Raw genomic sequence first — 7027 nt, forward strand, 5'->3', positions numbered from 1 at the left:
GACCACTTGATTCGTCGCCGCCAGATACAGCAGCGACTGCTCTTGTGGTTTAGGCGCAACCAGTATTGGCGTGGAGGAAAGTTATTTCTTCAGATCCTACAATGCTGCCTCGGCTTCTGGGGTCCACTCCATTGGGCCTGCCTTCTTCAAGATTTTGAAGAAAGGAAGGGCATGCTCGGTGGACTTGGAGATGAATTGGCTCAAGGCGGCGACGCAGCCGGTGAGCCGACGCACATCCTTGATCCGCTTGGGCGCGTCAGTCTGCTCAATAGCCTTGATTTTTTCTGGGTTTGCCTCGATCCCGCGCTGCGACACAAAGAACCCGAGAAGCTTGCCGGACGGAACACCGAAGACACACTTCTCAGGGTTCAGCTTGAGGTTGATCTTGCGCAGGTTGGCAAATGTCTCTTCCAGATCTTGCACAAGAGTTGCCCCGTCTTTGGTCTTGACCACTATGTCATCCATGTATGCTTCCATATTTCTATGGAGCTGGGGTTCAAAACCAATTTGGACTGCTCTTGCAAACGTCGAGCCAGCACTCTTCAACCCGAAAGGCATCCGTACAAAGCAATACGTAGCAGATGGGGTGATGAATGTTGTCTTTTCTTCATCTTCTCTTGTCATGTAGATTTGGTGGTAGCCCGAGTAGGCGTCGAGGAATGACAACAGATCACACCCAGCCGTGGAGTCGACAATCTGGTCGATGCGCGTCAACGGGAAGGGGTCCTTAGGACAGGCCTTATTGATATCTATGTAGTCAATACACAGCCTCCACTTCCCATTTGCCTTGCACACCACTACCGAATTGGCCAACCACGTCGGGTGGAGCACTCCTCTCACCAAACCTGCCGCTTCCAACTTCCTGATCTCCTCTGTGATGAATTCCTGCCTCTCTAGAGCCTGCTTTCTGACCTTCTACTTGACGGGCCGTGCATGAGGACAGACAGCTAGGTGGTGCTCAATCACCTCCCTGGGAACACAGGGGATGTCAGATGCTTGCCACGCAAACATGTCGACATTCGCCCGCAGGAAGGTGACGAGCGTGCCTTCCTATTTGTTGTCGAGGGTGGAGCCTATGGTGAAGGCCCCTCCCGTGCCATCCTCCCTGACGGACACCTTCTTGGTCAGCGGCGGCTCAGCTCTGGATTTCTTGCTCTTGCCGGTAGAGCTCTCTGGCACGTCCTTGATGGTAGCACAACACTCCGAGGAGGTGCACTTGCCGGAGTGGGTGCAAGAGGTCTTGACGGGCTTCTTCTTCCCTCCCGGGCCTTCAGTGGCAGGAGCAGGTGCCTTGACGGCAGCTGCTGCAATAGCTTCCCGGTAGAGTTGGTCGGCGCAAATCAGCGCGTCCTTCTTGTCGGAGGGGACGGAGATGATGGTCAACGGCCCAGGCATCTTTAGCATGTTGTAGGCCTAGTGTGATGCCGCCATGAACTTGGCTAGTGCCGGGCGGCCGAGGATCCCGTTGTAGGGCAAGGGGATCTCGGCCACGTCGAAGATGATCCTCTCCGTCCTGTAGTTCAACTCTCCTCCAAACGTCACGGGCAGTGCGACCTTCCCCTTCGGCTGGCTCCTCCCTGGATTGACCCCTTGAAACGTGCCCATTTCCTCGAGGTCTTCATCAGGAATTTGCAGCCTTTTGATCACGACGGGCGAGATCAAGTTCAGGCCGATCCCGCCGTCAACCAACATCTTGTTCACCTTGAGGTTGCATATCGTTGGTGAGACCAACAATGGCAAACACCCGACCGCGGTCGTGCGGTCAGGGTGGTCCTCGGCGTCAAAGATGAGGGGCGTGCTGGACCACTTCAGCGGCTTATGAGCGTCAAACGACGGCTCCGCTGCTGTAATCTCACGCGCCCACTGCTTGAGCTGGCGGTGAGAAGTATGCAGCAAGGCGCCACCATCGACGCACATGGCCTCCGTAGACTTCTGGAACTCTTGCTCACCGGACTCGTCGTCCTCGTCGTGATCATCGTCTTCTTGTTTCTTGTCACGGCCCCGGGCGGGCCTCTCTTGCTGGTTGTCCTTGCCGGGGCGGCTTCCTTGGCCGCCACACTTCTTGCCGGATCCTTCAGCACCATCCTGACCTTTCTCCTTGTTCCGCCTTTCATACTCGGCCTTTTGCTTTTCAGCAAGCAGCTCGACTTGTCGGCAGTTCTGGAGGTCGTGGCCCTTGGTGCGGTGGATCTTGCAGTACTGCTTGCCGGAGCCCCCTGGCTTGTCGGCAGCTGCTAAGGCCCGGCAGGCGGCGCACCCAGCAATCTCCTTGCCGGGGCCGTCTGCCTTGACCTTCTTGGCAGCGCCGGGGTCGTCAGACCCCTCGACAGTAAGTACGGCCTTGCCCTTGCGTTTCCTGTTGCGATGCCGGCCCTTCTTCGTCGGGGTGGTGGCGTCTTCGTCGGTAGAGTCGGTTTCTGCACCGGCGTCTTCGCCGGGGTACTTCCTTCCCTCTTCAGCCCGGGCGCATTTATCGGCCAGAACGTAGAGCTCGGCCACATCCTTAACCTTGGTCATCGCCAGCTCTTCGCGCATCTTGCGATTGCGCATGTTCTAGAGGAACGCGCTGATCACAGCGGCGGGATGAACGTCAGGGATGTTGTACTGCACCCGGCTGAACCTCTGGATGTACTTGCGCAGGGTTTCCCCTTCCTTCTGGGGGATGATATGCAGATCACTGGCCTGGCCATGAGCTTGGTGGCCTCCTGTGAAGGCGCCAACGAACTCATGGCACAGATCCGACCAAGAAGAAATGGATCCGCTGGCAAATGCATCAACCAAGACATAACATTGGGCTTCAGTACCAGCGGGAAATAATTAGCAAGCACCTTGTCGTCGCGAGCTCCAGCCGCTTGCATCGCGATGGTGTAGATGCTGAGGAACTCGGGCGGATGGGTCTTGCCAGTGTACTTCTCGCCGACTTCCGGCTTGAACATGCGGTGGGACGGCCATTGGAACTGCCGCAGCTCACTGGTAAAGGCCGGGCAACCCACCTCGTAAGGTAGGCCGCCGGAGCCCTGATAATCCCCAAGTGCAGGGAATCATCATAGCAATTTACAAAGGTGGAAGTGATAAGTATGGAGTGTAGAACCCACAAGGAGCTAAAGGCAAGATCAATATTCTCTCAAGCCCTATCTGCCACTGATACGACTCTACGTACACCGAACGTTTGCTTCCAACTAGAAACGAGAAATAAAACTATGTTGTGGGTATGAAGAGGATAACTTTGTATGATATCGGAGAGCTAAAACATAAAAGTAGGTGCTGTTATCATAAAGTTAGAATATATTACTACGTATTATAAATAGCGAGTGTGGAATAATGGTGGATCGGTGTGCGGAATTGTCCTAGGCAATTGTTAACAAGACCGGTAATCACTATTGCAATTTCATATGAGGGAGAGGCATAAGCTAACATACTTTCTCTACTTGGATCATATGCACTTATGATTGTAACTCTAGCAAGCATCCGCAACTACTAAAGATCATTAAGGTAAAACCCAACCATAGCATTAAAGCATCAAGTCCTCTTTATTCCCATACGCAACAATACCTCTTACTCGGGTTTGTGTTTCAGTCACTCACCAACCCACTATAAGCGAATCATGAACGTATTGCAACACCCTACAGCTGGAATCCCTCACACTTGCACGACATAGAGGGCACCATAGGACAGCACCAAAGTAAAACATACAACTCATACCAATCTAGATCATCAATCAACCCAAAGACAAAAGATATCTACTCAAAACATCATAGGATGGCAACACATCATTGGATCATAATATGTGGCATAAAGCAACATGTTCAAGTAGGGATTACAGCGGGTGCGGGAGAGTGGACCGCGTAAAAGAGATGGGGATGGTGATGATGATGGTGATGTTGGTGAAGACGATCACCATGGCAATGATTCCCCTCCCGATGGCACTCCGCCGCCACCGGAAGAGAGGAAGATAGGTTCTCCCCCTTGTGCTTCCTCCTCCATGGCCTCCACCCTCTGGTCCTTGGCCTTCATGGTGATGATGGCCCCTCCGGGATACTCCTCCATGGCCACCGATGATGATGGCCCCCTCCGGCAGGGTGCCGGAGAGGGCCTAGATTGACTTCTTGTGGCTACAGAGGCTTGCGGCGGCGGAACTTCCGATCTAGGTTTCTTTCTGGAAGTTTGGGTATATATAGAAGAGTTTTGCATTTATTTCATGTCAGGGGGGTCTTCGGGCTGTCCACGAGGCAGGGGGGCGTGCCCTAGGGAGGTGGGCGCGCCCCCACCCTCGTGGGCAGCCCGGGACTCTTCTGGCCTGCTTCTGGTACTCCGTGGGCTTCTTCCGGTCCAAAAATGATCTCCGTCAAGTGGCACGTCAATTGGACTCCGTTTAGTTTTCCTTTTCTACGATACTCTAAAACAAGGAGAAAACAGAAACTGGCACTGGGCTCTAGGTTAATAGGTTAGTCCCAAAAATCATATAAAATATCATATAAATGCATATAAAACATCCTAGAAGGATAGTATAATAACATGAATACTTCATAAATTATAGATACGTTGGAGACGTATCAGCATCCCCAAGCTTAATTCCTGCTCGTCCTCGAGTAGGTAAATGATAAAAGAAATAATTTATGAAGTGTGAATGCTGGCAAGTGCATAAGTTCGATCAATGATAATTCCAATCACTTTTTCTAGAGTCATTATATGTCATAACAATAGTTCATCTCATAAAACTTTCATTGGTCAAGTAACAAGCAAGTCACATGTTTAATGTATAGATCATAAACTTTCTTGAAAACCAACAAACAATATTCTCAGTCATCAAACAATTGCAATTGATCTTATTTTCAGGAAGAGTCTATGTCAGAGCTTTGATTTAGCAAACTCCACATACTCAACTTATCATTTAATCTTTCACAATTGCTAACACTCATGTAATACTTGTGGTTATGGAGTTTTAATCGGGCACAGAGAAAGATAGGGGCTTATAGTTTCGCCTCCCAACCTTTTACCTCAAGGGTAATGTCAACAATAATAGCTCATGCTAACTTACATCCAATTAGATATATATATCAGGATCCTTCCAACATCCTGTGCTTGCCAAAGGATAAAATGTAAAAAGGAAAGGTGAAGATCACCAAGATTCTTGCATAAGGTAGAAGATAAAAGTAAAAGATAGGCCCTTCGCAGAGGGAAGCAGAGGTTGCCATGCGCTTTCAGGGTTGGATGCACAAAATCTTAATGCGAAAGAACGTCACTTTATATTACCACTTGTGATATGGACCTTTATTATGCAGTCCGTTGCTTTTATTTCTTCCACATCACAAGATCGTATAAAGCTTATTTCCTCCACACCAATCAATCATACATATTTAGAGAGCACTTTTTATTGCTTGCACCGATGACAACTTACTTGAAGGATCTTACTCAATCCATAGGTAGATATGGTGGACTCTCATGGCAAAACTTGTTTTAAGGGTATTTGGAAGCACAAGTAGTATCTATACTTGGTGCAAAGAATTTGGCTAGCATGAGGGGGAAAGGCAAGCTCAACATGTTGGATGATCCATGACAATATACTTTATTTCAGATATAAGAAAACATAACCCATTACGTTGTCTTCCTTGTCCAACATCAACTCTTTAGCATGTCATATTTTAATGAGTGCTCCCAATCATAAAAGATGTCCAAGATAGTGTATTTATATGTGAAACCTCTCTTCCTTCAATATTCTTTCATGAATTGTTCAAGTGACCAATTCTACATTTGCTAACTTTCAATAAGTTTACTACCTATACTTATTATGTATGAAGTCATTACTCCCCATGTTATAAGCATACGAAACATATATAAATTCAGATTTATGACATTCAACCATTTACTCATAGGATATACATGAAGCACATGAACAAATGACAAACTACTCCAAAAGATATGAGTGAAGAACACTGGGTAGTCAAATAATTAACTAGCCATGGGAGGATTATTTTTCATTCAATATTTCAGATCCAATGATTTTATTCAAACAGCAAGTAAAATTGAAAATACGCTCCAAGCAAAACACATATCATGTGACGAATAAAAATATAGCTCCGAGTAAGGTATACCGATAGTTTTGAAGACGAAAGATAGCCATGGGAGGATTGTTTTTCATTCAATATTTCAGATCCAATGATTTTATTCAAACAGCAAGTAAAATTGAAAATACGCTCCAAGCAAAACACATATCATGTGACGAATAAAAATATAGCTCCGAGTAAGGTATACCGATAGTTTTGAAGACGAAAGAGGGGATGCCTTTCGGGGCATCCCCAAGCTTAGGCGCTTGAGTATTCCTTGAATATTACCTTGGGGTGCCTTGGGCATCCCCAAGCTTAGGGTCTTTCCACTCCTTATTCTCCTCATATCGATATCTCACCCAAAGCTTGAAAACTTCAATCACACAAAACTTAACGTAACTTCGTGAGATAGGTTAGTATGATAAAGAGCAAACCATTCACTTTGGTACTGTCAAAGACAAGGTTCATAATTGTTCTCACACAATTCCTACTGTACCATAACATTTATACAATTTATATTGAAGAATATAAGCCATAGAAACTAGAAAACAAGCAAACTATGCAATGAAAACAGAATCTGTCAGAAACAGAACAGTCTGTAATGATCTGAACAATAACCATACTTCTGCTACTCCAAAAATTATGAAATAAATTGGTGGACGTGAGAAATTTTTCTATTAATCTTCTGCAAAAATAATCAACTCAAAATCACTCTTCTGTAAAAAATGACAGCTAATCTCGTGAGCGCAAAGTTTCTGTTTTTTACAGCAAGATCACATTAACTTTCACCCAAGTCTTCCCAAAGGTCTTACTTGGCACTTTATTGAAATAAAAGCTATAAAACATGATTAATACAGTATATTAATCATGTAAACACACAAAAACAGTAAGGGTAAATATTGGGTTGTCTCCCAACAAGCGCTTTTCTTTAATGCCTTATAGCTAGGCATGATGATTTCAATGATGCTCACATAAAAGATAGG

Source organism: Aegilops tauschii, chromosome 6 (assembly GCF_002575655.3).
Source record: "Aegilops tauschii subsp. strangulata cultivar AL8/78 chromosome 6, Aet v6.0, whole genome shotgun sequence".
Taxonomy (NCBI): domain Eukaryota; kingdom Viridiplantae; phylum Streptophyta; class Magnoliopsida; order Poales; family Poaceae; genus Aegilops; species Aegilops tauschii.